Consider the following 22,415-nt stretch of genomic DNA (forward strand, 5'->3'; position numbering starts at 1 on the left):
AGCTGCAATTCAGGACCGGGCTAAACTTGAGGGCTTTCTCCCCAGGAAGAACAGACATTGCGACAAGTTTGCTGGCGGCCATAAGCCAACCCACCTGCCTATGTCCCTAGGACCTAATGGAATATTTAATGGTCCACAGCAACAGCCTGATAAATATCTGTTAGCTCCTCATAGCGGAAGTCTCGGGGATCTGGCTCCATTTCCCCTGGATGACTCTACCTGGCCAGCCCTTTGGCTCTCATAGCTCACTGCCTAGGTGATTGGTTGTAGAACTGAGGCAGACACTTTGTAATCGCTGTCCACAGTTTTAAAATACATCAAAGTGCCCAGAGCGGTCTGGAAGCCCCTCCTCGTAGGGGCGGAGCCAGAGCAAATCTGTCTTGAAAGGAGCCCAACAGGGAGCTGATGCCCAAGTCAAACAATAAGGGAGCAAATCTAGGAAGCAATAAGGCACACTTGCCCTTTGGTGAAGCCAGATCCTGAGGCTTCGCGTAAACCTGAGAGAAGAGGCACCAAGGAAGGCTCCGCAGGGCCTGCTATCCGGCACAGGGCTCCACAGGGTCTGTTGCCAGGGAGGGCACAGAACAAGATCCCAGGGGATCTGTAGCCAGGCTGGGCACAACGCAGGGCTTCATGGGATCTCAGGACTGCACATAGACACAGAAAGGGAACAGCAGGGGCTCGCATCTCTAGAGGCAGGTCTCCTCAAATGACAGCCCCTTCATAGTCATACTGCCATGGGAACAGTGTGCCCTTGCTTCTTGTGATGTACAGTGAAGATGATAAGTATGCCTAAAATCACCCATGTAAAGCACTTGGCCTGGGTAAGTCTCTAGGTGAAGGTGCGTCACAGCTATTAAAACTGCTGCCGGTCCCATGTTCCTCAGCCACTGTCCATACCTCTGCACGGTGGCCAGGAGGCAAGTTCGTTCATCCAACTCCAAGACTCCTTAGACTAGATACGCTTTGCTAGACTTCTTCAAGAACCTAGCAGGCTCAACAGAAGTGCTTGGGAGTCCCGCAAGACAGGTGATAGTTCTGCACCTGAGAACTGAGTCACAGGAAGTGAAGGTGAAGGGAAAGGAAATAAAGCTATCTGATAGGTGGTCACTGCCACAGAAATAAAGAACAAATTCTGCTTTGAATTTCCTGGCTCCCTGTGCAGGGATGATGAAGCAAGCAAGCCCCGAGGACAGGCTCCATACCTCCTTCCTTTTCCCAATGCCAACAATCTGTTCTGGTCCATTTGGGAGCCAATCTGCTTGGGGGCCACTCAGCTTGGGTGCTGGATGCCAGGTACTTTGAATGTCTTACAGGGTGAGGGGACAGCCCGCAGGAAGAACGAGGACACAGGGCTTAACTTTTCCTGGGCGCCACAAGCATGTGACATCTACCACCCTGTGGGGCCCAGGGCTTCTGCTAGTCTGCATCCCCGTTCCTGACTTCCTGAGCTGAAATGGTCTCTCTCTCTCTCTCTCTCTCTCTCTCTCTCTCTCTCTCTCTCTCTCTCTCTCTCTCTCTTTCTCTCTCTGGGCCCCCTCAGTCTCACACAGCATCAGTGGGGCAAGAAAGGTTAGAATAATAGAAAGCCAGTGTCCAATGTTACCAGAGGTCCTAGCTTTATAACCGCCTCCCTTGTAGCCTTGGAGGCTGTGATGGACTCTTCCAGTGTCTTTGGGACCTACTAGAGGGCATTTTAAGAAGTTGTGCCTGGCACTGGACTTGACTAAGACTTTAGGGACCAGAGCAGAAGGATGCCAGGGAATACACATGAGGAAGAGTGAAGTGTGCTATTGGGTTACTCCAGGAGAACCTAGAGCCGTTCCTGTCCTGAGAAGGAAGGTGGCTGAAGCAGGAGAAATTGAAGATGCGAGCAGCCTACACTGATCCCCACCCCACCCCCGTGTGCCCCATGCAGTTGTAGACACCCACACTCCCTCCATCTGGTTCTTGCTCTTTAAACATGGTTTAGTGTCCAGTCCCCGGTGTTCAAGGTGTGTCACCAAGGAAACCAGTGGCTTTGAGGACCATTTCTCCTGATGAGAGACACCTGAGAATCCCATTCCCACCTACTCCAACACAAAGGCTTCTAGGGCCCTAATCAAAGACCGTGGGAGAGGGGGAGGGAAGAGAGGAGGAGGGGGAGGGGAGGGAGAGGAACAGAGACAGAAAACTGAGAGTGAGAGGGGGGGGCTCAGCCCCACCCACCCCCTTAGCGATGATAACCTAGGGTGACTCCGCTATCTCTGGACCTGCAAGAAACTCCTGAACAAAACAGGTCCGTGTTTTCCCCGGTCAGCTTTGGCTAAGGTGGGAGATCAGGAACTCCCGCCTGCTCCTCTTGCTGCCCACACCTGACCCACACCTCCACATTCATCAGGCCCCACCACCAGTTGCTGCCACAGGCTGGTCTTATGGTTTCTAGAATACCCGAAAAATCTTCAGTGGGGTGGGTTTTTTTGTTTTTCCTTTCAGGTCCTGTTGGCTCCGCCTATAGGTGGAACACAGGCTGGTAAAGGGTCTGTCACCCTAAAATGGTAAGAGGTGTTGCAAGCAGGAGCCTACTTCCATAAAAAAACTGAATGCTGTGTTGCCATTGTGGCCTGTTCCCTAAAAAGTCAAGGGTCACTGAGCAGGAATTAACAATTTCACTATTTCCTAGTTCACTACAAAAGCAGCACCCCGCCTTCAAAACTCAAGCACTTAACGAAGATGGTCCCTTGCGGATCTGCCCACGCTTGCTAGCACGCTTGCTGCCACGCTTATAGTACCTTCCATATAGCTGTAATGCCAAAGGCACAGGCTCCGGCTTTCTTCCCTCTTCAGGTCCCTCAAAGGACCCCTGTGAGCGCCTACCCTGCCCTCGGAGGACAGTGGCACCCCGGGTGCACACGCTCCTGGCACCCAAGCCTTGAAGTCCACAGGCTTGGATTCAACCGTTCAGTTTTCCCGTATGCGTTTCAACCCTCCGAATACACAGACTCATTTATTTATGTTTTTAATGTAGTAAATGGGCAGCTAAATGAATTGCGATTTGTAATTTTTATGGTTAATTTGAAATCTCGCTCTTGTTGGCTAATCCTGTTAGTTGATGGCAAAACAAGGAGAAACTGTCGCCCTTGCTGTGATTCTAACAAGCATTTTATGTTAAATTACAGCGGGCTAGAACAAAAGAAGCAGCCGGACTTTCAGGCCCAGTGAAGAGATCCCATTGCCCCGGACCCCAGCTCAACCCTCGCCACAATGCCCGTCCACCTCGAATTAGAAAGGCCTGCTCGGGCGTCCTAGTCCGGCTTGTGAAGGTCCCTGGTGCTCCGCCTGAAAGGGGTGCGGAGCTTCTCTTGGCAAGAGAAGAGATGCATGCCCATCCTTCTTATCTTCGTCCTTTTCCAGTCCTTATTGGGAAGCCATTTGGGGCGTGAGATGTCCCTTCTTCCCATTCCTGGGCCCCCAGTTTCCCGCTAGTCAAGGTGACCCTAGTGGTCATGCATGCGGGTTTTGGAGGATGATAGGGACATCCTAGTATCTCCATGTGAGCCTGTAAGCTATGGAAGGGACAGAGGACCCTTTCAGCAACCTGCGAAGGCCGATACCCGCACGCTCGGCGCGCGTGGGGGAGGCAGCGCAGGAGCGTGCGCCAGGGCTTGTTTGCTTCTTGTCGCCGGCGCCGTGTTTCTTGTCCCTGGCGCCTGCTTCGCGCCATCCCAGTGAGTTTGATTGAAACGCGGCCCCAGGAAGGTGTCGAACCCAGAAGAGGGTGCTGGGCGGGAGGGGTGAGGGAAGGAACCTGGAAAGAACCGGGAAGGACAGGCCCGGAGTCACGGCAGGGCAGCCGCGCTGCTAGCTGCTGGGGGACTGCTATTTTGAAATGTGGCTGCTGCCCCTCCGGGGCGCAGGATACCCGGGTCAAATGTCACTTCCTCTGGCAGTCAATCTCCAATATTCCTTGTAATGTTTTTAAATGGACGAATTCATTACTTGGGGACGTGTGAATGGAGAGCAGGGCTCGATCAATAGCGTCCACTGATGGTTCATTTTGCACAGCGGAGCGGGGACCGCGGAGGAGCCGAAGGAAGACCTAATCAATATCGCGCACCACAGGCTCGAAAAGGTCATTTAGGGAAGGTGGAAAAGTTCAGGCTCCCGGGCGAAGCCTAATCGCCCCTCGGCTTTCCCTGCGACCCCCTCTACCCCTGTCTTTCTAGCGTACTGGCATCAAGGGCTGGCTGCGTGAGAGAGCGCAGGATCAGGTCCACACATGCTGTCGCGACACGCCCACGCCCAGTGTCCATATTACCCGCACACACGCAGGTGAACTCAGCCTAAAGCCCACACTAGCACTTCTAGCAGTGTAGGGGAGGGTCGTGCGAACACACACACACACACACACACACACACACACACACACGCACACACGCACACACACGAGGCCTCGGAGTGGCTGGGATGAGCGCACAGGTGGAGCGGGTGATTCGGAAGATCAGCCTGCCAGCCCCGCTGTTGTTAACAGAAAAGGTCAAGTAAAATTAAAAAGGAAAACACCTCCCACATCCCCTTCTGTCTTGCCAATGGTCCCGTGGGGCTCTAGTAGGCAAGGCTGGGCACATGAAGGGCTTGCCAGGAGCCCTCAAAGGGGGGATTTCAAGCGGTCCAACAAATGCAATATCCAGAGGGGGCAGGCAGCCTTACCTGGAAAGCAAAAGCCGGCTCTCTGAGCCCTGATCAGAAAGAGATAGATTTCTAATAGTGTTGTCTACACATTAACATGGCTGAAGGAATTGCTTCACTGCCGGCCACATCCCCGAGTTTGTGGGAAGGAAATGACCTGCCAACATCCCTCCACCCCTGACTACCTCAGCATCAGGAGGTGTTCCTCTCCTTTGGGATTATGCTGCTTGGCCAAATGGAATGGTTGGTTGACCCACCAGAGCCTGTATTGCTCTGGTTGTATACAGCTATTGTTTCACCTTACACACACACACACACACACACACACACACACACACACACACACACACGGGCTATGCAGACACAGAGGGTGGACTTCTGGGGGTCTGGAGAGCTATATGAGTCTCTGAGGAGGAGCAATGGGTACCATCTGCAAGGTGCGTACATCCAGGAATTCAAACCTTGTGTGTGTGTGTGTGTGTGTGTGTGTGTGTGTGTGTGTGTGTGTGTGTGTGTCCTTTCTATGTCTCTGCAAGGAACAGAATCGCCTTTGGGCGATTGTGAAAGCTGCCTTAGGTCTCCTGAATCACATTGGAAGCCCTACCCCACCCCTCCATCTTTGCTTCCTCTGAGAGAAAAGATAAAATGGAGAAGAAATACTGCCATTTTACTCAAAACTCAGTTATTGACTTGGCTGTTCAGGTTGTGGAGATCTTGCCTGTCTAAGTTCTCCGTCGGAGACTGTTGGCACTCACTCCATGATGGGTTGTGGTCAGATTGGTCAAATGTCCAATATTCACGAGATAGACTTGACTTGAGCAGCATATTTCCGTTTGGTTTATCTAAAATGTACCTCTTTACAGAAAGCATTTTCTCTGGTCCCTGGTCAGGTGGAGCATGCCAGAGATGTTACTCACTCTGCTCCTGCTCCGTATTCTCATCATTTAGTTGAAACCAGTGAAGAAAAGAGCAAATTGTTTGTTTTTAAAGGTTCGTTTAAGTATGTTAGTACAACAAAATGAAAACAGTTTGCCAATTATACCTTGAAGTTCCTCACAAAATTGCATCTTCCAAAGGACAACCGTCAAGGGTTCTTTGGTGCCAATATTTTCTGTAAAGCGTTCTTTTTACCTAAATTTGCTTCTAATCAAGCTGCTCAGACATGAATGTTGTGTCCTTAATTCAAAGGCTAGCACTTGTTGTTTTATTTACACATATTGACATTTCTCCTAGGAGTTAAGTTTCCAAGCACAGTGTGCCAGGGCAGGAAGCAAACGCTGTTTTTAGAGGCAAGTTCGAATAGCAACCACACTTCTAGGAGCCTCACTCAAGCAGAAAGAATCCCTTTCTGTTCGTTAACATTTTTGAGCCAGAAAATTAAAAACAAATATTGAACTTCCCAATTTGGAATTCAGGTGGGCATTGAGCGCTAAACTTTTGCAATGCATACTCAATGAACTAAACACAATCTTTACTAGCCAAATAAAACTCCCTTCCTATGGTTCAAAAACAAGTTTGAATAAACTGAAGGATGAATAAAATTCATGGGGAGTACCCACAGAGGGAGCTGACATGTTTGAACTTGGCCAAGAGACAGCATTTGGACGCTGCTCAATTCAGGGGCTTTGATACAGCTAGTAAAACTATATTTAGAGCAGATAAATATTAAATAAACATGTATACCTACAAACCTATTTACAGCTTTCATGTTGCTCTCTTCTTGTAACCCAGCTTTTATAGCAGACTCGAGTTTCTCCACAGCTCTCCCCAAACATGGTGGACTGACAGAGCTCCCTAAGTCTGTCTTTTTCTTTGGGACTCTCCACCTAACCAACGGTTTCCCCTGAGTGGGAAGCAAGAACTGGAACCCATCAGGGTCCATCCACTGTTTAAGGTTATAAAAGATTTCTAATGTAGGGGACACTCTAGCACCAGCCAGAGACACATCCGACTAGACTAGATTCCCTCAAAATGGGCTTTGTTGAGCTCCTTGGCTCTGGGGTTAAATTCTTATTAAGTATCTCCAGTATTTTTCTTATACTTTGTCAGGGCACAATTAACATCTCTGATACTTCTCTCTCCCCAACAAAAACCAATCTGTAAAAGTCTCTAGAGCCAGGGGCCTGAGGCTCAAGACTGATCAAGGAAATGGGGTTCCAGGAAGCCCCAACATGGTGCTTTTGCATTCCCTGGGCAACAGCTCTCATTCCAACTTGAGGTACTTGTGTCATGTCTACTGGAAGCTGTTAGTCTCCAGACCAATCAAAGCAAAAATCTAGTGGTCCTGTTATTAACAGTATCAGTGAGTTAGGGGTGAAAAGGCAGAGGCCCCAGGAAAAGGCAGAAGCCCCAGGAAAAGGCAGGTTCTGGCAACTCTTACTTCCCGTGAATTTGCCACGTAAAAACCACTCTGGCCTCCCTCCCTCAGCCTCCCCACTGCCGAGGGGTGAGTGATGTTCCCATAGCATCTAATTCTGTTCCTGTAGTTCTGCATTTGCTGTTTCTTCTTTGGTCTCAGAGGCTGCCTCACCGTTACCTTGGTCTTCTAGCTAAAAGAGCAGTGTTAGTCATCCTCTAACATTGACAAGGAGACCCAAATATCCAGAACCAAGACAACAGAGCTGACACCACACCACACGTGTACCTAGTTCCAAGCACTTGGCATCCTCCTCATAGCTGGCTCTTCTTTCTGTTTTACCAAGACATTATATCCATGTTCCCTAGCCTGCTCCCTGCCTCCCTGCACACACACACACACACACACACACACACACACACACACACACACACACACAATCAAATCAAATTCCAAGACCAGTAAGCAGGGGAGAAAGTTCAAGTTCAGATGGGAGGAACCATCCATGTATGTTCTACCCTCACCCTCTCTAGCTCCTCAGGCCTAGCAGCTGGGGATACCAGAGCCTTCAGGAGACAGGAGACACCCCCCACCCCCGCCTCACCCCCGCCTCACTCCCATTCATAGCTTAAAGATCAGGAAGAGACTGAAAGGACAAGCCTTTAAGGAACCTTCTGGAAACAAGTAACTTTAAAATGAGTCTCTACTAAGTAACCAGAATAGAGTTTAGACCGAAGAAGTTGTTCTCTCATCCCACCTCTGAGAAGATAACAGACCCCGAGCCTTAGCAGTGAACTAAATTATCGATTCCTTTTTAAAAAGGCACCCAAGCATGAATTTGCAAGCCACACCATTAAAACGTGGCATCAGCAAGATTTGGCTTTGCAGAGTCCATTACTTCTTACATGCATGCATATCTATGTTAAATATGGAAAAGAAGAAAGCCGGGAAGACAAAGCTTTGGATCTCGGTTTTTATCTGCCAGATTAATACAACTGTTAGTGACACTCTACTGAAATCACCCAGAGAAAGCCACAGAAATGCCCCACCCAGGAATTTTGCAGCTTCCCTGCTACAGACCGCTGGGCAGCAAAGAAAGGAAACCCAGGCAAAAACACTCTCAGTTCAAACAAACTTGTGCCTGGGCAGCTCGGAGCCCGGCGGTGTGGGAGCTGTCTGCCCGGGCTTCCCCAGGAGTCAGACAGTCTTGGGGCGGGGGCGGGGGGGGGGGGGTACCTGTCTCCATTTATAGAAAGAGACATTCTAAGTCCGAAGCCTAAAAGTCTTGGCCTTCCTCGTTCTCAGCAGACCCTCAGAAGGGCAAACTTTGATCAGCCAGCACTTTCTTTTACTGTGGCGCTGAGCTTTGCCCAGACCCACATTCCACTCCCAACCAGAACAGCAAACCCCTCCAATTTTGGATTGGATTCTGTCCCTCTAGCTTTCAGCCTAGAGAGAACCTTCGGAAAGCCACAGACAGACTTGATAGCTTCCAAGTGCTTCCTGAACCGTCCTTGGCTACTCAGGGAGCTAGCTGCAGCCCTCTGCCCCCAAAGTTAATTGCAAACTTAAACGATTATAAATTCTCTCTTGCCTCACCCCAAAGACATTGTGTTAATTTCTAACACACACAAGAGCCTGATTAACAAACCCAGACTAAATTTACATGTGGCAGAAAGCAACAGACTTAGTTTTAAAATAATAAACGGGCCAGGTTTTTGCCAATTCTTCTCTCTCTCGAGATTTGATGATCTATGATCCCTGCTCATAAGTTTTTAAACACCCTTCTCTGCCTGGATATTTTAAAAAATGAATCGATTTGTAGTCCTCGCTGCGGTTGCCTGTGGGGAAGGCGCCCTCGTCGGCAGACACCTCAGCAGCGGGAGTGGGGTGTCCTTCCATCAAAGAGACGCCAGGGGGCAAGAAGCGTTAACAAAGGCCGCGCTTGGCGCACTTCCTTTATCTACCCGTGCGTGTCACACGTTACAGGGAGAGATGTCATTTTGCAAGGTTATAGTCTCCAATCCCGCACAGCCTTCTGGCTCATCATTTACCTCTTGGGCACAAACAAACAGCCTCTTTAAATAAAACCAGAGAAGGGAAGCAGATACCTTTGTACAATTAAAATCACAAAAGAAAGCCAGAGCGTGCTGAACCTTGCTGGTAATCCGACTTACCTTGCTCATACTTTGGCCTAATCCTATTTTCTCCTCGCACTACAACGAGTCTGCAAGTCCACGTTTTTTGTTCTTCCAGAGGGTGGTTTGCCTAGGCAGTTAGGCTGAGGGGTGTTGACCCCCTAAAGTGGGGGAGAGGTTCGGTGGGCTGCTTTCCTGCCTGCCGGGCCTGGAGGTCCCAGTGCAGAGGCGCCTGTGCGAGACAGAAAGCAAACGAAATCACTCAAGGGAAGCTTGGCTGGAGACAAAACACATTCAATTTCCTGACGACTTCGCTTTCCCTACCGAATTATTTGCTTTTACAAAGGCACATTAAACAAATTAAACACCAAAAAAAAAAAAAAAAAAAAGAGTTCCTTGGCTCAGAAAATAGCTTTGCTTTTTTTTTTTTTTTTTTTAAAAAAAAGGATATGGTAATAATAATAAGAAATGAAAGAAAACAATAACATGTCAGGTCGTTAAAAGAAACTCTTTTTGACACCTCAAGTCCTGGCAAATTTGTAGTGTCATCCTTCGGGGGCAGCTCAGACAATGGGAGCCTGTGCTAATGTCTGCGGCAGTCCGGGAAGCTCGCACACGGCTTATGTGGGCATATTTTCACACCTTCGCCTTCCAAACCGCAGCCCCCTGGGACTGATCCGGGTCTCAGGCTGGCCCCTCGTTTCCAGATAAGTCTGGAAAAGGAGATTTGTTCTGAGGTGGGTGGGGTGAGGCGCACGGCGGGGAAGGAGCCAAATATTGCTACCTTTGTATTTTAGGGTTTTATTTCTTCGCTACATCCCCCTCCCTTCTCACCTCCTCCCCAGTATCGTTTCTCTTTGAAATGTCATGAACTTGGCGCTTTCAGACCAAACCTCCGGGCTCAGGCCTGAGACAATGGGATTGTCAGAGGGCCAGCGCCAGCTTTTTCTGCGTGTTCACGGAGCGTTAAGCCTTTATCCCACAAAACGGCTCCGTGTGACCTGGTCAGACAAAAGCCAACCTCTATCTTCCTCTCAGAGGGGACCTGGGCTGAGCCCCGCATACAGTGGCGCTGCTCTGGGGAGGGGTGAGAAGGCCGCAGAGCTAGGTCCCTGGCGCAGGGGTGTGGGCAGGGCAGATTGCCCGGTCCGCCTGCATTCACCCAGTCTTGGTGGGCACCTGTTTCGGAGCTCTGAGGCTCCAGCGTCTCCTCTTAGGCCCATACCCTGGGTCCCTTCAAAACTGGCAATGAGTGCCTTCGCAGAGACAAGGCCCTGCAGCCTTTGGCCCCGGACTCCTCCAGCATCCGACCCCTCCCCCACCTCCCCATACCCTAGGCGGTAGGTCCTGGACGTGTTGGGCACCAGTGGGGTGGGTGAGCCCTGGGGCCTGTGAAGACCACACACAGGAGCCATGAGCTTGTCTGTGTGTGCACGGGTGGGTGTCAGTGTGCCTGTGTAAGGGACAGCGACAAGCTGGCCGAAGGATGACTTCCTACACGGCTGGGTTCTCAAGTGAACCTGTTTGGGGTTTCCATGGACCTTATTGGAACTCCGGAGCGTGGGTCCCGTGTGGTGAGTGTCTGGGGCCCTGGGTCTCTCAACAACTCTGCCCGGTACAGGTAGGCTCCCTCCTCCAACAAGGCATCCGCACTCTACATCCCTATTAGAGGGACATGAGCTCTCAGCGGGGTGGTAAGGGCAGGGTCCAGTGAGTGTGCAAAGTGTGGGCTGTGCGTGTGTGCGGAACAGGGGTCCCGCTGCAGGCATCAGAGGCCCCACTGCCCAGGCCTTGGGCATCACACAGTGTAAGAAAGGCTACGAGGAAAGACGGAACAAGATGGAGGCTGTGAAAGCGCTGGAGGACCAGGGACCCTAGCAAGGGGGGCAAGTAGGAGTTCGGACAGTTCTCCCTTCCTACTCCAAATGCAAATCCCGGTGGCGGAGGGAGGGAGAGAGTTACCTAAGCATACTTACCCCTCCCATTCATCGCAGAGCCTTGGTGGTTTTGGGTTCAAAACAGCAGGATTCCCTAGAAGAATGGGAGACTGAGGTTTCCCTGAGAGCGGGCCAGGATTTTGAGTGTCTGGTATGTGTGTGGGGGTTGGAGCCAGCAGTCAAAGTCGGATCCATCTTCCCCTATTATGTATTTATTTAGAGACAGGGTTACTCACGGAACCTGGAGCTCACTACTTGGCAAGACCAGCTAGCTAGCTAGATCTTGATGGGGAGACGGGGAGCAGGGATGGATGGGGCGGATGCGGAGGAGGGGGGAGGGACCATTTCCATCCCTGGGATTCCTACCATGCCTGGGGAAGTGACAAGGTCTTGGGCTGGCTGGGAGGATGAGCCTCTCCATTTGCACTCTCTTCCCAGCTTTGAGTCAAGCACACCTTGCCCAGGTTTGGAGCTAGAAGGAGGGAGGAAAGACGGCTTCCCTGAGTTTGTCTGCTTCTCACACCCACAGAAAGAGGCTGGTGGGAGAGCAGGAGCTCAGACAGAGACGGCCTTGAGCTGCTTTCTCTGATTTTCCGCCCTCACCTGATTCATCCCAAAGGGAGGTGGTTGAGTTAGTCTGCATTGCAAAAGCCTGGACCATGTTCGTTTTTTTTTTCCTTATGCATACTTGTATGGTATAAATATATTTATTCCAACTCCATCAGAGGGGCACACAGGCATCTCACTTCAGTCTTACCTTATGGGAAATATAAAAGATGACCTCGTACGGGGGTGGGGTTTGGGGGAGGTAGGAACTTCTGTCTTAAATGACCAAATGAAGCTGAAATAGAACAAAAACATTTCTGCAAGGGAAACAGGACCAGCGGCTCTCAAGCTCAAAGCGGGGAGGCTGGCTGAGGAGGGATGGGAGGCAGATATGGACCCTGACAGGCCCCCAAATCCTAGCCTGGACCAACTTGACCTCACTATTAAAGCTTGATGAAGAAATACAGGGCCAGCGATGTAGCTCACTTGATAAACTGCTCACCTACCACACAGGTACGAAGCCCTGGGTTCAGCCCCCAGCACTGCATAAACTAGGTCTGATAGTGCACACATGTAATCCCAGAATTTAGGAGTTGGAAGCAGGAAGATCAGAAATTCAAAGTCATCCTCAGCTACATAGCAAATTCAAGGCCAGTCTAAGATGCTCAAGGTCGTGTTTCTGAAAAGAAAGAAAAAAAATACAGATGCATTTTGTCTAGTGTCCCTCCCCATCTGGCAGGGGCTGCTCTAGCTGACTGCTGTCAGTCCAGGATACTTCCCCACAGGAAGCTGACCTACTGTTTGCCTGGCCTATGCTTGCGGAGGCACAGTAAGGATGAGAGTGATGAAGATGGGACCCAGGAAGGAAGTCCAGGTATGTCTTACCCCGCCCCTTTTCTCCTCTCCCTCCCTCAGACAAGGTTTGTTACAGGAGCCTCCCCAGGATTCCCCCATGCCCAGCCCCGCCTGCCCAGAAAAGTGACTTCTAGGGTTGCTGGGACAAAGCACCACAGACTGGGTGGCTGGGGGAAAAAAATCAGAAATGCCTTCTCTTGTGGCTCTGGGAGCACACAGGACCCCAATTCTGTGGCCCTATGGGTCTCCCACAGATTTCCCCCATGAGTGTCTATTTGCAGCCAGGTTATAGTCAATGTTCAACACTTCCTGGATGCTTCCTTTCCCTCCTGCTCCAGTGGAGTGTGTGTTCTGAACAAAGGCTGGGCCCCAATTGCCCTTACTAGATCACGTGGCTTGTTGGGCCAATTGGCCTTCTTCCTCTGCAGGTGGGAAAGCTGTTTTCACCCTTAGCAATCCCTAGCTCCAGGCTGTATAGGCTGGCCATGGCCACACAGGAGGTCAGCTAGCTAGTGGCCTTCATGGCCCTTTGGTTGAGGCTTGATGCCCTAGCTGAGGAGCTACCACTACTCAAAGTCTCCCTAACTGGCTAGTCCCCTGCGAGGAAGACCTGGGGACCAGCTTCCCTCAAAACTCTAAGGGAGAAGCACCTGATGACCCTTAGGTCACCCTGGTGACACCTGAGGACAGGTTGAAGAGACCCTTCATAAGTCCCTTCTCCTCCTCCAGGGTCTCTGTTGTTTTTAAGTGTTCCAAAGCCATGGACACAGGGCCTCTTCCTGCCCTGAGCCTGCTCAACTTACTAAGCTGGGATGCCAGTCTCCTCCCCTCTTCTGGGAGGCCCAAGAGGTTTCTCCTCCTGCTGCTCCTCCCTCTTTCTAGGACCAAGATGGGACCTCCAACACCCCTGCCTTCCTTATAGCCAGCCTGCAGGCACCACAAACCAGCCTCATCTTCCACAATGCTCCATGTCCACCCTGCCAGGGTGAAAATCTGGAGGCATGTCTCTTGTTTATGTTTTCTCTAGCAGATAGAGCCTTGCGTGGGGACATCCAGGGACATCCCTGGCCACATCTCCTTCCCAATCGTGAAGGATTCACCTGGGAGCTGTGCTCCATAGATTTGACATAGGGAAGCATGGATTCAGAAACCCTTTTCTACCCTCCATCCCATGACAGGTAAGAGGAAAGCACTCCAGTTGCAATAGGTAAGGAAAAGATGTAGATTAAGTCCCAGACAGATGACCTCCAACCCAGGGCACTCAGTGTTCCATGAGGTGTATGCTGTGGTCCACATCCTGCCTTGTTGCCCCCAGTCACAGGGAGGGACCTCGAGCTGTGGGCAGCATGCTGAGGCATGGATCTCAGGGCAGGGCTACTTCATTTCCCAAAGACTTGGCTGGGCTTTCATGGCCTCTGTGGACAAGATTGCTATTTCTTCGCCTTCCAGAAGCTTCATGCTCAGGACTCACCCAAACAGACAATAATGGAATTGTAGGAAAAATGAGCCTGGTTCTTCGCGGCTGCTGAATAGATGCATGTATGAGATACAGGGAGAAATGCATGACCATACAGACCCTTAAGCAGCAAGTACTCTGAGCCAGGTACTGGTCCACACACTTTCAAACACCCACACTTCTGACCTTAATGTAGATCTGTGAGGGGGGTGCCAATCTGCATTGCCAACTTCACAGGATTGGGGATCACCGAGGAGATGCATCTGAGGGAGTTTCCAGAGGTGTGACTGAGGAGGGACACCCTACCCTGAATGTGGGCAACACCAACCCAGTGACTGGGGTCCTGGACTGAATGAAAAGGAGAAATAGAGTGGATACTCAGCATTTGTCTTGCTCTGACTGACTATAGACGCAGTGTGACCAGCTGGCTCACCCGCCTGCCACCATGCTTTCCCCACCATGATGGAGAAGCTATGAGTCAAAAAAAACAAAAACAACTTCTTCCTCTTTGAGTTACTCCTCATGCATGTCTTTGTAATTTCTTTATTCTTGAGAATTTCATAAGTGCATACAATAAAATATGATCACATCCCTCTCCATGTCTCCCCTTTCAATTTCCCCCACCATGGGTGAGGAGTTACTCCCAGGAGCATGGGTGACTATATCACTGGAAAGCCCACAGAAGCATGGGTAACTCAAGAGAGCTGTTATCCTTGGAGCTCCTGGGAAGACTTTCAGGCAGCTCCATTGACCGAAGAAGACACTCTTCTCCCCATTGTTACAAGGCTTTCTGGTGAGGGGCCTTATAAATCCTGTAAGTTTCAAAAACTTCCTGAAACTTTTGAGTTGTGTTCATTTTCTGAGCCTGGTAAGATTCCTTTACTTCTTGAGTCTTATATGGTCCTTCCTCCTTGCAGGAGGGAACATTTTTCTTCTGAGAAATAGCAACACAAGAGGTTTACCCTTCTCAAAAAATAAAGAGCCCTATGGAGGCCACATACAGCTTTCCATCCATGGAGCTGGACCAGGAGCAGGACCACATGGGCCCTAGTCTGTCAAACAAGTTTAAACCACCTTCTGTAAGGGCTTTTTAGCTCCAAGCACTTGGCATTTATTGTCTGAAGAAGCAGCTGTGCGTCCACCAGCATGGGCTTTCTGTGGGGTACTGCTGCTGTGGCCAGAGGGTCAGCTGAATTCTGTTTAATCTGTCTGCTCTGCTTCATCCCATCCCCTTGAGTCTGAACAATGCATCCTTGTTGCAGATTCAGCTTCAGGGGAGGCAAGGCCTTTTAGTCTGAGGCTCCTCAGGCTGAGAGGCCACTGGATGAGAACACATGAGGTGGAGTTTATTTGAACTATAAAGTAGATTAAGATAGAAGTAAAAAGTATGGGCCAGTTCTCTGCAGAAAAGGGAGAACTCAGGTCCGGTGAGGCATTGGCATTATAGGACAGGGAGTGTGGAGGTGCAGAGGGAGGGGTGCTGTGTGGTTCTGGGGTGGAATGAGACTCTCCTCTGACACTTCTGAGTTTCAGACACTGTGGTGCAGTGAGTCGCCCATCACACCTCCTCTTACAGAAGAAGGAATTGAGGCGCAGTGATTTGCCCCCTGTTCTCTGCACCCCGACTTATTGATTCCACTGATCCACACTTGTGCTAATGAGGCCTGCCTGGAGTTTTTATACTGGTTAGGAAGTCAAAACCAACCTCAGGAAGGCAGGAGAGAGGATGGGAAGGGGTAGAAGATATCATGGTATAATGGAGTTTGCTAGCCAGGTGGGAGCTCCAGAAAGGGAGGAAAGCATGGCCTTTCTCAGGGCAGAGGACGGGCAGGACTGCTCTCTGTAGCAGGCGCCTATCTGTCCATCTGTTTCTAATGCTTGCTGTGCCCCTGGAGGACTCACTGTAAGATGTAGAAGCCCTGCTCCTTAGCCTGTCCTGACCAGCTGCACACTTGGGACCCCAGCAGTAGCCACTTCAGGGTCCACCAACAGTAGAACTGGCTGCCACCTTCCTCCAGAAGTCTGGAGGAGCCAAGCGTGGTCTGCAGTGGACTCAAGGACAGGGATGACTCCCTTAGCCAGATCCTCAGTCTTTCCTGTTCTGTGTTGTTGCTGTTGTTTTTCACTATGTGGAGAAGACTTCATTAATTTCTTAGTCAAATCCATGCAGTTAAAACCTTACATATACTGTGCATGACCTTGTGCAAATTGGGAAATGAAATTTAACATTACTAGGCCAATATACATGTATATCAAATTATATATAGATATGAAATGTACATAAATATATGTGCATTATATGTACAGACAGATTACATGTGACTTTGTATATAAATACATGTGGGTTATATCCATATATATAACTATGTGATTATGTATGATTTGTAAATATATATTCACACTAAAAGACCAACAATAGCAGAACATTGTACATCGGCTGTTCCAGGTTCACAGTCATCCGAACAAAATTGTAGAAACATTTATTTTAAAGTTTAAAAAAAAGTCCAGATAACAATAAAATAGAACACGGCAAAAATTCTGCTACTGCTGTAATCCCTTTCCATTTATCCTCTTCTTAGAGCAAAAAGGTCTCCGAGGACTAAACCCAGCAGGATGGCCCATGCCCCCAGTAGAGCTTGCTTTCCAGGGGCACAAAGATGGCAGTTAAAGCCTGGTGACTCCTCAGAGCAGGGCCTGGCTGAAGAGCAGGCCAGGATCCCCAGGGGGAGCAGCCAAAGAACACCCAAGACAAGCTTGAAACTCTCCAGGGACCAGCTGAGAGCTGGGTAGGGTACCCTAGGGAGATGCTGAGGATGCTGGGTTCAGCCTGAGAACCCAAGGGGGACTGGAGCGAGAGGCAGGGCTGCCACCAATGAGACTTACTTGGAGAAGAAAGGAGAGCAGGTTAAAGCCACAGCGGAGAAGGGGCTTCATCCTCAAGGCAGTGCCTTGCCTAAGGTCTGAAGTGGATGATCAGATTGTGAGAAGAATGGATGGTGGGAGCCTAGGGAGCAGCAGCTAAGGGATGCCTGGGAGAACACCTCCTCTAGCATACAGAGAAGTCGGCTCCTCCTAGGCTGAGAGCCAGAGATGGGGCAGCCCTAGGGTAGCAGGCAAGGGGCAAGAGAACCAGCTTCACCGCACATGTACTAACTATCTTTCCTGTCTGCTGTGCGTCCTTCCCATTGGTCAAACCCAGTGGGAAGCCACAGATCTGGGGAGTTCTTTAGTTACATGCAAACAGTACAGCTTCCTTAGAGTTCAGGGCACATAAAGGTGGTAATGCGTGATGGGTGAGTGGGGAGATTGTCTCAGCTGGAGGGTGGGTGAGGGGGACCCTTAAGATGTGGGAAACCCCTTTGCCTTACCAAGCTGTGATCCTTACGTAGTTGCAGGTTAGACCTGGAATCCATCTGCTTGCTGTGAGAATTATGGAAAGAGGTCAAAGACTCATTCAAAGAGAGAGTAATACAGGAAGACAGCAGGAAGGGGGCCTCTGTCCACACACATCCCTTTCTGCTCCTGTACAATAGTCAACTTGATTAGACTTTAAAATCCCGCAGGAGACACACTACTGGACATAGCTTTGAGGTCATGTCCAGGGAAGTTTAACTGAGTCAGGAAAACTCCACCCGAATGTAGGTGATACCATTGTTCATCCCTCTCCGCTTCCTAATCTGGGGCTCAATTTGACCACCTGCATCATGCTGCCACACAGCCCCAACACTTGTCTTTGCCCCAGACCCTCTGTGTCCTCCTGTATCTGGACCTCCAGAAACCCCAGCACACCCTGGCTCTCACTGTCTTCACCTACATCCATCAGGAAGGACCTCACAGAAAAGGTGTCTCTGCCCTGAATGGATGGAGCCCCAGTGGTACATTTCAGGCCACAGTGCAGGAAAGACTCATTGAGGTGGGGTTCCTTAGTCTTAACACCTTTAAAAAAAAGAATAAGAAAGAAAAGAAAAAATAAATCTAGCTTCTTAACTCCATCATCCATCAATTCACTACCATTTAAAAAAAAAAAAAAAAAAGAACTCATGGGGTCTTGGCATGACTTGCAAATTTCTTGCACCTCCACCCCTTTGAGCTGGGGCTGATAAATGTTTGACTCCAGGCTGCTCAGGCTGCAGCGCCTGGTGCTCTCTGCAATTTCACTGGCGGTTGAGGAACCTGTGGCTGCAAAGAGGATGCATTATTAATCCTCCTCCCAGACGCGCTGTTTGCTGTATTGAAACGAGCTCCCCGACATTTTAAAGACTCTGGCAGGCAGGAAGGCAGGATTTGGAGCTTGGCGGTGGACTGTGAACTCTGAGCCCGCTGGCAGGTCAGCACAGTGGCCTCCTTCATAGTGTGTCACACTCATGGATTCATGCAATGGGAAGATAGATGCTCTAACGCTTTTCATTTTGTGATATTTCCCAGGAGAGATCAGGCTGTGGGTTTTTCTGGTTAATGATTTCTCCACTCAAACATACACAATTTATGAAGACACACTGTTCCTAAGACATAATGTGGAACCTGTTTGAATTTAGATGGTGGCATGCGGGGAGTCAGTTCTGTCTTTACTGAGAACTGCATTGATGTGTTGGCCTAGCTCCTTGTCTCTTCTACATGTTGAAGCTAGTTTGTGCTGAGAATCATGTGTGAGCCACAGATGGCATTCATCCCTAAGCTCCAGGCCAGGATGCTTCGACTGAGGTTATGCTCTCCTCAGTACAAATCAAACTGAAGGGAAGGCTCAATGACGAATGAGGAACTTTGGCTCTTTGTTGCTTAGTTCAGACCAAAGAGCAGGTCATTTCAGCTTCTAGAATGATTTGGAGTGACAGCCTCATCCCTGCAAGTCCTGTGACATTCTCAACAGTCACAGGATCTGTGTAGTTTCAGAGGGATCTGACACCTTCTTCTGGCCTCTGAGGGTACCAGGCATTCACATGGTACACAGACATACATACAGGCAAACACTTATAAACATATAATTATAAAATAAAATATTAAAACAATAGAGGCTTGGGAGACAGCTCACAGGTTAAGTGTGGTGGTATTGTGTTCCCCAAAATAATGTGCACGCTAATAAACTTATCTGGGGTCAGAGAACAGGACAGGCACAATATTAAACATAGAGGACAGGCAGTGGTAGCACACGCCTTTAATCCTAGCATTCCAGAGGCAGAAATCCCTCTGGATCTCTGTGAGTTCAAGGCCACATTGGAAACAGCCAGGCATGGTGACACATGCCTTTAATCCCAAGAAGAGAGCCTTTAATCCCAGGGAGTGATGGCAGAAGGCAGGAAGATATATAAGGCGTGAAGACCAGAAACTAGAAGCTTTTGGCTGGTTAAGCTTTCAGGCTTCTAGCAGCAGTTCAGCTGAGATCCATTCTGAATGAGGACTCAGAGGCTTCCAGTCTGAGGAAACAGGATCACCTGAAGAACTGGCAAGGTGAGGTAGCTGTGGCTTGTTCTGCTTCTCTGATCTTCCAGCATTCACCCTAATAACTGGCCTCAGGTTTGATCTTATTAATAAGAACTTTTAAGATTCCTGCAACAGTTAAGAACACCAGCTGCTCTTGCAGAAGACCCAGGTTGGAATGCTAGCACCCACACCATAGCTCACAACCATTTGTATTTCTGGTTCCATAGGATCAGATGCCCTCTTCTGGCCTCTGTGGAAAGTGCACACATCTGGTACACATACATACATGCAGGCAAAACATATACACATAAGCTAAAAACATTTTTAAAAATAAAAATAAAGGAACAATACTGTGGAGTGAATGTGTCTGTTTTCCATAGAAAGAACACAGTTTAGTGAAAGCAGGTAAAACAGTTATGTTGCTTGAAGAATGGTGCTGGATTCAAGGTCTGGAAAAAACAACTTGAAATTCAATTTTAAATCCATGTTTCTCTAGATGCTTTAATTTATGTTGCAACCCCCAAGTATGGGCTCAAATTTCCCCCATCAAGTTTTATCTTCTTTTCTCAACTCTCAAGGGTTCTATGGGGGAAGGAGGCCTTTCTCTAACATACACCTGGCTGGTGGGCTCTGAGACATCCTCTGGGAGGGCCTTGACAGAGAGGGACAGAGCATGTGCACTGGCTTTGGCATGGCTTTTCCTGACTTGCTTCAGGAAAACTGTAGTCTCATGCTTGGCTCTTCTCCAAGCAATGTGTCGATGGTTCTGGAATGAGTCCCCAGGGACTTCCTTTCCCGTGCACACAGAAGTCCTGGGGCCTCATGCAGGAGCCTGTCAATTCCCCATTTCCTTCCAAAAATGGATGAATGTGCCTGGCACATCCCTGTGCCTGGTTAACTTGAACTATCAATCCAAACACACCAGGATGGAGAGTGCATCTGGTCTTGTGTCTTATTAATAATCTCCCCCTTTGGTGGCTTGCCAACTGTTATGGGCGTGGATCTGAGGCCAGAGGGCACCTGCTGAGATTTCCAGGTTCATGCATCCTGGAACAAAGAATTGGACCAAGGCCACATGGATGGTGATAAAAATAGAGACAGTTTGTTAAGAAAGAAACAGGCGCTCTCAGGAGTGGAAGTGAGCCAGAAAGCCAGGAAAGGTCGGAGGCTCTAAAGCCGTGGGCAGTAAGAATCCTGCGCCTTTGTAAGTTATTTACGTAGGTCATCTTCTCTGTCATTGGGAGATCCCAACTGGGCATCATGGAGGGGTTTTCATGTCTGCTGCTGTTACAAGGAGCCTGTTACATGGAGTGGGTTTCTCTGCCACTAGTTTCTTCCGTATATTGTTACTCTTGATACCTCTGGACCCTCCCTGTCTGCATTATTCTCCAACAGAGGTGAGGACATGTAAGGACGAGAGTGGAGAGACTGGAAAGCAGTGAAATGCCTGAGCCTGCCCTCCAGACCTGCCCTTCTTCTGCCCCAAGCACCTATACCACGGGCCACTTGGAAGCAGTGGAGGCTGGAGTGCCATTCCTGTTCAGCCCCTGTTACAATGCAGAATCTTTTCAAAGGTGTCCTTGGAAAGAACAGCACAGGCCATTCTTCTCTTGTGGCTAGGGCTGGTGTGATCTGGAAGAGGCAGGGGGAGGCTCCAGGGAGAGGCATCCCCTGGGAAAGACCTCCTTCTGAGGCAGATATCTGGTTCTAGGCTGCCCGTGTGTCACTGGCTGACAAAGACCATAGGCTGCTGCGGTCCGATGTTTACGTCAAATGTAGCACAGAGAAAGAGACCCCACCTGGGGCTGACCTTTCTGCCACCTCTGCCACCGCTGTCCTTCCTTATCCCTTTTTCTACCACTAAGAGCAAAACGCCCACGCCTGTGTGGAAACGTGGGAGAGTGTCTGTGTTGAGAGTGTCCAACATGCATGCTCAAGCTTCCTCAGAAACAGGGAGCCTGAGATACAAAGGGGAACGGTGTTTTCAAGAATCATGGACTGGAGGCTTCAGCCAGGTGAAGATGAATGGGCGTCAGCTGTGGAGTCACCCAGGCTGATTTGGAACCCTGCTGTTCCCCAGCTGTGAGGAACACGATCACAAACTTCATTCTTTTAGACTTCCATTTCATTCTCTGCAAAGTACACGCAAACACCAAGAGAGTTATATGCAAGCAGATAATGGGATCTAAAGCCTTACCCCATGGAGGGATACTCAGAGAGGATCACTGTGTCGGTGATGTCTCACCTTGCTATTTCTGTATCAGGCTTGGACTTTGGACCCTCACTCACAGGAGCATGTTCACTGAGCACTCGCTGTGTGTGGGCTGCAGGAAGTTACACATGTGGAGGCAAAGCACAGACAGCCTCATCCTGGAAAAGCCCACAGGTCATGTAGGCCATGGGAGCATGGATACAGGGACATGACCTGCATAAGATACCTGACGTACAAGGAGTTTGTCCTTCTATTGGATGTTGAAGAGGGACAGACACAGTGAGAAGACATAAATGGGATCAGGAAGAACAGTATGGGCCAAGGGACACCTGGCAGGTACTCAGAGCTGATGGTCAGGGGCAGTGCTTGGTAGGTGTGGCTCTGGTTAACTTGTGCACAAATAGCCAGGACTCTATTCTGTGAAGGGGGCAGGGCCAGGTTTTTGATCAGGGGAAAGATTGGTAGCATTTTCATCTAAGAGGATAATCTTGCCAGTGTGATAGTAAGGGCAACTGGGGCTTGGGATACACTTAGTAATCTGATGGTACAGTGGGCAAGAGCTGAAACTGGAATGACCTTGTCTACTCTGAGTCTGCTGCCATCTGATCCTTGATATCCATTCTCCAGGACCTTAAAGATGTTCAGACAGCTGGTGCAGGGAAGTGTGTCACTGACCCTCTTCTTAGGCCGATCTCCTGCTTCCCAAGTCCACCTCCATGGGACTGGCTAGTGGTCCACACCTGGTTTATGCACTCCTGGATCCCATTGTGGTGCCTGAGCTGCAGAGGTTCCAGCACCTGTTCCTGGCCCACAGTCAGAAGGTGTCTTT

At 49.6% G+C, this 22,415-nt stretch overlaps 1 long non-coding RNA gene across 3 annotated transcripts; it reads left to right on the plus strand.

The window, feature by feature from the left end:
* The first annotated feature begins 10,114 nt into the window (after positions 1-10,114).
* LOC128098950 (uncharacterized) lies at positions 10,115-14,551 on the plus strand. Of its 3 annotated transcripts, XR_008214398.1 has the most exons (5): positions 10,115-10,736; positions 12,385-12,519; positions 13,528-13,678; positions 13,950-14,103; positions 14,194-14,551. It is a non-coding gene; the product is annotated as an uncharacterized LOC128098950 (long non-coding RNA). The 3 variants fall into 3 exon arrangements; XR_008214396.1 differs by lacking the exon at positions 13,950-14,103 and having other exon boundaries at positions 10,122-10,736; XR_008214397.1 differs by lacking the exons at positions 10,115-10,736; positions 13,950-14,103 and adding an exon at positions 10,743-11,250.
* The last annotated feature ends 7,864 nt before the right edge of the window (positions 14,552-22,415 follow it).

This window comes from Peromyscus californicus, unplaced genomic scaffold (assembly GCF_007827085.1).
Source record: "Peromyscus californicus insignis strain IS unplaced genomic scaffold, ASM782708v3 Scaffold_6__1_contigs__length_162567912, whole genome shotgun sequence".
Taxonomy (NCBI): Eukaryota; Metazoa; Chordata; class Mammalia; order Rodentia; family Cricetidae; genus Peromyscus; species Peromyscus californicus.